Below are 8,068 nucleotides of genomic sequence, written 5' to 3'. Positions count from 1 at the left end.
CAAACAGCCTACATGGGATCCTGTTTGCTCCATTATTCTCATTAGGTCCTTTCCACTTTTAGCAAAGGGGTGGTGGGTCATTGCTTGGCTGTAGGCATATGTCTCACTTATAAGCAAGCCATGTGCTACAAAAGATCATCTATTTATTCATGACCTCACTTGTGGCTGGCCAGGGCTCCTCTGCAGTACCAGCAATGTATTTGAAGCTTTTGACCAATATAAAAATCACCGAGAAAGCTTGATGGGCTCCCCATGGGACAATGCCACTGCATTAGGTCTGGCAGGAGTCATCAGTAGGGGGCCAGGGAAGAGGATGTACCTCGAGCTGGGTTTATATCCGGATCAGAATAGGAGAGCCATGATGGGGATTCAAGAGAAAGATGAAGCTGGGGAAGGGGTATCTAAGGAGCATAAGAGTAAAATATAGAGAAAGAGAGACATCTGCGTCTAGGGGAAGGGTGGAGCCAGTTAAATGCCATGGGAAGTCCGCTTTAGCTGAACATGAGGGAGTGGGGGAAGTATTCTTTAAAAGGAAGCATAGTGTATATATAGTAGCAGCGAGCATATTTTAACTAAGTAATTTGTCATTTGGGAAGATGGAGAAATGGTACGTGTAGAGGAAGTCGCATCTCTTTGCAACCACCTTGGGCTTGTACGCCCCCTTGCCCGCCCACCAAAGGGTTGCCTTTCAAGCACACGTCCACCAGGGGACACTGTGGTCCACGCAAAAATCGCTGCACTCTGGCCGGGGTCTTTCCGGTGCAGCTAGGAGCTAGATGGGGTTATGAGAGAATGACTTAATTTCAAGGGCTCAGTCCCACAGTGCCCAGTGTCTTAACTGGATGTCCCGTCCCCTGCCCCGAATTGTCCTGTCCCTTTTCCTACAGTGTCTGCAGGGCCCAGGTAGGCTCTTCCCAGGAGAGTGGAGCCCAGCCCTGAATCCAGTGCACATATGCTTCAGTAAATACCCTAAAGCTACCTGCCCCATTTCTTCCATCTGCTTCTGTGGTCCCCGAAGGGCTGGCCTACACTCCCACCTTCCTCAGGTCGCCCTTCTCTCCCCATGTCCTTCCTTCAAAGTCGTCCATCCCCGTCCCCTTCCTTTGTGCTGATAACATCTAGGGGGACAAAAATCTCTTTCAGCTTTTTTACTGACTGGCTGATCCTCCACACTGTGGCAAGGAGAGGTTATTTATTTTTTCTCAGGAAACCTCAGCATCTAGGTGGGAAAGGACTGGTTTCCTGGAAGAGGGCTTCTAGAAAGACCACCCCCCTAGGAAATGTCACAAACTTTTTATCTAGGTACTTCCTGTTTCCTCAGTTTAAAATACTCCTTCCCCTGGCCACAGTCTTGTAAAAAGAACTTCAAAGGCTCTGGCCTTCCAGGTTAGGCTCATCAGCTTTTCTCTTTGAACTCTTTTTACTTTAGTTTGGGCATTTAGTTATCCTACAGAATGGTCTGTGGCTATTAAAGGAACATAATTATTAAATTCTGTTCAACCAATTTCTGTTAATACTCTCTTGAGTGTATCCAACCAAACATATATATTATGTTATTCTTGGGGTCTGGAGCTTCCGAGGAGGACACGTGCCTTGTTCAGATGTCATTGTAAGATGACAGGTACACAGTGGACGATATGTCACTTTTAAGTGTAAATATTTAGTGAATTATTTAAATTCGCAAAACTATACCCATGACACTTATCTTTGCAAATTTATGATCGTTTCTATTTCTTCATGGCTCAGCCTCAGTTGTCTTTGTAGTTATTCTCTTGGAGAGGCACAAAGTGCAAGAGTCTTAAGATTAGAGAGTTATTTCTTAGACACAAATGTTGGTTTTTTTAAAAACTCCCTTTTATAGGGCTAATGCATGTTCTTGGAAGGAATATGTAAAGGAGTTGTCCATCATCGAAAACTCCTTATAAATTAGTCTACTAGAGATTGGAAGGATCTTAAGGAAAGGAGACCCAAGAAAGATGAGCTATAAGAACTTGGGCAAATGACCACCTCAGAGTCTTATTTTCCTTGTGGAAAGTTGGAATGAGAAACTATTTCACCAAGTAGTCTGAAGATCAAAATCCAAAGGAGATGAAAAAAAAAAAAAGTTAACTCCCCTGGAATTCAAATAAAAACGCTTAATAAAAGTTTAAAAAATTCAAAGGAGATGATAAATGAGAACGTGCTTTATAAAACTCACATGCAGTGAAATCCATGGCAGGCACTATTATGTTATTGATGGAGGCTGCAGGAGAGGAGAATGGAGATGGCGGAGGGATGGGGCAAATGTCTGGTTGGGGGAGCACCCCTGGTGTCAAGAAAGGTGGGAAAAGAACCGAAGAGGCCCTGAGACAGACTGGCTTACTTCGCAATCTTGCACCGTGTATGGCTCTGAGGGATAAGTGAGAGGTGGTGAGAGGTGGTGAGAGGTGATGTTTCCTAGGGAAAATGTGTGGGATTTTGTGTCAGAAGAGCTGGCACTGCCAGTTGATAACCTTGAAGACTTTGGGGGCAGTTTCTCAAGCTCTATATCCCTGATCTGTTCATGATGAATAATGATAAGTATCATGGTCAGAATTAAATGGGAGTCATCGAAAAACTGACTTTGAAAAATGGCTATGGTTATGCCATTGTAGAACAACAATAATTAACTAGCTCACTCTCTGAAGGAGGCAGTGGCACCTGGCACCAAACCATACTAGTAGCCATTGTAGTCTTTGCTACCATATACTCCTGGTACATAAAAACGCCTGTTTCACTTAAGAATGTCCTTGATGGAGAAGTAAAGATAAAGTTTACTAAAAACCAGCCCTTGACCCCCTGTGTTTTTAATAGTTTTGGTGCTGAAATGGAAGTATATTTAAAGCACTTCTGCTGTACACTGAAGCATGATGGTTAAGTGCTTCAGTTGTTCGAGATGTGAGTTCAACTAGCCACTTTTCTTTCCCCTGTGTAACACCAGTTTTATTTAAAGAATGCTTAAGAGCCAAATTGAATACCAGAATATTTCATATTCTTGAAAAGGAATGAAGTGAGCCTCTCATTTCAAAGCAAACAACTGACAGTATTTGTAGTGTGAATGGAGTTGCAATGAACATATACCTTTCAAAATCTTGTTTTCAATTCTTCTGGATATATACCTAGAAATGAAATGTTAGGTCACATGGTAATTTTATTTTTGACTTCTTGAGGGACTATTTTTAACAGTTAACTATTTTAGCAGTTGCACCATTTTGCATTCCTGTCAGAGTCCATGAGTGTACCAGTGTTTTTACTTTCTTGCCAACATTTACTTGTCATTTATTTTTTTGATAGTAGGGATCCTAATGGATGTGAGACAACATCTCATTGTGGTTTTGATTTGCATCTCCCTAGTGATTAGTGATTTTGAGTATTTTTTCATATGCTTGTTGGCTATTTGTCTTTGGAGAAATGTCTACTCGAGTCCTTTGTGCATTTGAAAATTCAGTTTTTTGTTTTTCTGTTCCTTTTGTAGGCGTTCTTTATGTATTGTGGATGTTAACCCCTTATCAGGTATATGGTTTGCAAATATTTTCTTCCCACTCAATAGGTTATTTCCACTCTTTTGATATTTTTTCAAGATTCCATTATTTATTCATGAGAGAGGCAGAGGGAGAAGCAGGCACCATGCAGGAAAACCGATGTGGGACTTGATCCTGGAACTCCGGGATCACACCCTGAGCCAAAGGCAGATAGATGCTCAACCACTGAGCCACCTAGGCATCCCAGCCTCTTTAATTATTGATTGTTACCTTGGACACAAAGAAGTTTTAAGGTTTGATGTAGTCCTGTTTACCTATTTTTTGCTTTTATTGCCTATGTCTATGCTTTTGGTTTCCGTTTCAAGTCCAATGTCATGAAGTTTTTCTCCTATGTTTTCTTCTAGGAGTTTTATAGTTTCAGTCTTATATTTAGCTCTAATCAATCTTGAGTTAATTTTTGTGGATGGTATAAGGTAAGGATCCAACTTCCTTTTTTTTTTTTTTTTTTTGCATGTGGCTGTCCAGTTTTCTCAATACCTCTTGCTGAAGAAACTACTCTTTCCCTATTGTTGAAGACGAGATAGGTGAGGGTTTGTTTTTGGCTCTCTATTTTATTCTGTTGGCCTATATGTCTGTCTTTATGTCAATACCATATTTGTTTGATTATCATATCTTTGTAATATTTTGAAATCAGGAAGTGTGAGGCCTCCTGCTCTTTTTTCCCCTCAAGATTGTTTTTACTATTTGGGGTCCCTTGAGATTCCATATGAATTTTAGGATGATTTTTCCTATTTCTGCGAAAAATACTCTTTAGATTTTGATAAGGATTGCAGTGAACTATAGATCGCTTTGAGTAGCAGAGGCATTTTAACAATATTAAGTTGTCCAATTCAGGAACATGGACTGTCCTTCCATTTATTTATGTTTTTAAAAATTTCTTCTTAAATTTAAATTTCAGTATTTTGTTTTCAGTTTTTAGTGTGCAAGTCTTTTACTTCCTTGATTATGATTCCTATGATTTACTCCTAAATATTTAAATTTTTTGATGCAACTATAAATGGGATGTTTTCTTAATTTCCTTTTGAGCTGTTTAATAGTGTATACAAATATATAGAAATGCAACTGATTTTTGCATGTTGATTTTGTATGCTGCAACTTTGCTGAATCTGTTTTATTAGTTTTAACAGGTGTGTGTGTATGTGTGTGTGTGTGTATATGTGTGTGTGAGATCTTTAGGGTTTCCTAAGATCATGTTATCTGCAAAGACAGATTTCTTTTTTTTTTTTTTTTAAAGATTTTATTTATTTATTCATGATAGTCACACAGAGAGAGACAGAGAGGCAGAGACACAGGCAGAGGGAGAAGCAGGCTCCATGCACCGGGAGCCCGATGTGGGATTTGATCCCGGGTCTCCAGGATCGCGCCCTGGGCCAAAGGCAGGCGCCAAACCGCTGCGCCACCCAGGGATCCCCTGCAAAGACAGATTTCTAATTTAGATTACTTTACTTCTTTTTCTTGTCTAATTGCTCTGGAAAGGACATCTAGTATTGTGTTGAATAGAAGAGGCAAGAGTGGGCATCCTTGCTTTGTTTCTGATCTTCGAGAGAAAGATTTCAGTTTTTCACTATTGAGTATGACATTACCTATGGGATTTTATACATGGACTTCATTATGTTGGAGTAGTTTCCTCTCTTCCTAGTTTGTTGAGTGTTTTTATAATAAAAGGCTGTTGAGTTTTGCATATGCTTTTTCTGCATCAATTGAGATGATTATGTGGTTTTGTCCTTCATCCTGTTAATGTGGTATGTGATAGTGATTGATTTTACTATTTTTTGCATTCCAGGAATAAATACCATTTGGTCATGGTGTATGATTTTTTGAATGTGTGTTGAATTTGCTTTGCTAGTATTTTGTTGAGGATTTTTGCATCAATATTCATCATAGATATTGATCTGTAGTTTCCTTTTATTATAATATCTTTGTTAGATCTTGTTATCATGGTGATAGCTGGCCTCATAAAATTCATTTCAGAAGTATTCTCTCCTGTTGCATTTTTTTTCTGGAAGAGTTTGAGAAGGATTGGTGTTAATTTTTCTTTAAATGTTTGATAGAGGGCGGCCTGAGTGGCTCAGTGGTTTAGCGCTGCCTTCGGCCCAGGGCCTGATCCTGGAGCCCTGGGATCGAGTCCCATGTCGGGCTCCCTGCATGGAGCCTGCTTCTCCCTCTGCCTGTGTCTCTGCCTCTCTCTCTCATGAATAAATTAATGGGATCTTAAAAAAATAAAAATAAATGCTTGATAGAATTCTCCGTGAAGCCATCTCTTCTTGGGCCAATGTGATTTTTAAATTATATATGTCTATGTATATTGAAGAATCTCTTATTACTAGTGAACCAAATTTTCCAACTGACATATGCATAATGTTACAAAATCATGCTTGAGTAAAAGTGCCATTCAAAGTGCAAGACAGACCAATTAATTTTAATGTAACAGAGTATGAAAATTTCAAACTCTACATTGCACCTAATCATTTGTCATGATTTGGTGTAGTATCAAAGAAAACACCAACAATTGAATGAAAAGATGATTAAAATACTTATATTTTTATAACTACATATTTGTGTGAGTTTAGATTTTCTTCAATATATTTCAATCAATCACAATAGATTGTGACAACAAAAAATTGTAATGAAAAAGGCATCTTTGCATTCTCTGGAGAGCTGGTCTAAATGACCTTTTAAAAGTCTTCAATTCCAATCCTTAAATTCTAAGACCTCAATTTTTTTTTTAAGTAGTCTCCATACCCAACATGGAGCTCAGCACAGGGCTTGAACCCACAACCCTGAGATCAAGACCTGAACTGAGATCAAGATTTGGAAGCTCAATTGAGTGAGCCACCCAGGCACTCCTAAGGCCTCAACTTTTTAATTATTTTATTTTATTAAAATTTTTTATTTAAATTAAATTTAGTTAATAGTATATTGCTAGTTTCAGTATATTATATACTATATAGTATATTACTAGTTTCAGAGGTAGAATTTAATGATTCATCAGTTGCATATAACATTCATTTCTCATTACATCATGTGCCCTCCTTAATGCCCATCATCCAGTTACACCATTTCCCCATTCACTTACGATCCAGCAGCCCTCAATTTGTTTCCTATAGTTAAGAGTCTCATGGTTTTCCTCCCTCTCTGTTTTTATCTTATTTTATTTTTCCTTTCCTTCTCTTAGGTTAATCTGTTTTGTTTCTTAAATTCTTGTAAATTTCAAATACAAGTGAAATCATCTTTCCCTGACTGACTTATTTCGTATAGCATAATACCCTCTAGTTCTACCCAGGTTGTTACAAATGGTCTATTCTATAGACCTGGATTTTGCAATAAATGAGAATTACACGTCACTTGTAATTTGTGATTTCAGTGGTGATTATATATAGAAAAATCTTTCTGGTTCTGGTAAGAAAATATAAAGGTTTAAGTTATTTTTTCCCGTTAAATCACTGACAGAAGCACAAAGTTTTCCATATGGTTTGGTCTCATAATTGGCAAAATTAATACTTGTTCAAGATGTAAATTAATTTTCAGAGGCATAAAACTTCCTTTCCTCTTAGCACATAATTATATCCTTTGAGGTTAGAGAGAAATCAAGCTGAACCTATACCCCCAGCTCTATATTCTCTATATCCCCATCTCACAGCCACTGTTTTCTTTCTTTCTTCTTTCTTTCTTTCTTTCTTTCTTTCTTTCTTTCTTTCTTTCTTTCTTTCTTTCTTTCTTTCTTTCTTCTTTCTTTCTTCCTTTCTTTCTTTCTTTCTTTCTTTCTTTCTTTCTTCTTTCTTTCTTTCTTTCTTTCTTTCTTTCTTTCTTTCTCCTTTCTGATTTTTTTCATTTATTTGAGAGGGAATGAGCAAGAGAGAGAGCCTGAGCAGGAGGAGAAGCAGAGGGAGAGGGAGAAGCAGACTCCTGGCTGACCAGGGATCCCAATGTGGAACTCGATTCCAGGATCCTGAGATCATGATCCGAGCCAAAGGCAGACGCTTAACTGACTGAGCCACCCAGGCACCCCTCACAGCCACTGTTTTCAAATGCCATTTTCCTTGAGACTCTGTGTCTATTATTACACAAGATAGCTCAAACCAAGGGAAAAAAATCTTTCAGTTAGAAATTTGGACTCTCTTCAAAATGCTGATTAATCCCAAATCATGATATTTGGAGGAAGCAGTTTCAAGTTTTCTGGCTCCAGGGAACACTGGTCAGACACCTGAAATACAGGTACGGCAGAGAGGGTGAGGGCAAGAGGAGGTGGAGCCTGGATGTAATGAGTCACCAACACCCCTGTGAAGTCCTTGGCATATTGGGGTGCCCCTTTCAGGACTGGCAGCACCAGCTAATGGGGACCTCCCAGGGGTGTGGTATTGTAACTCACTGGGAAGGGCTGTGATACAAGCAGGTCAGCAGGGGGCCAGGCTGTCAGAAGCAAACTGACAAGTCCGAGAGCTGATCTCAGTGCCCAGCACTCACAAACTCTTCATGCCAGCACAGACACCTAGGCCTTCTATGGGGTA

Source organism: Canis lupus, chromosome 25 (genome assembly GCF_011100685.1).
Source record: "Canis lupus familiaris isolate Mischka breed German Shepherd chromosome 25, alternate assembly UU_Cfam_GSD_1.0, whole genome shotgun sequence".
NCBI lineage: Eukaryota > Metazoa > Chordata > Mammalia > Carnivora > Canidae > Canis > Canis lupus.
The sequence above is the reverse complement of the archived record's forward strand: the minus strand, read 5'-3'. Positions refer to the sequence as shown.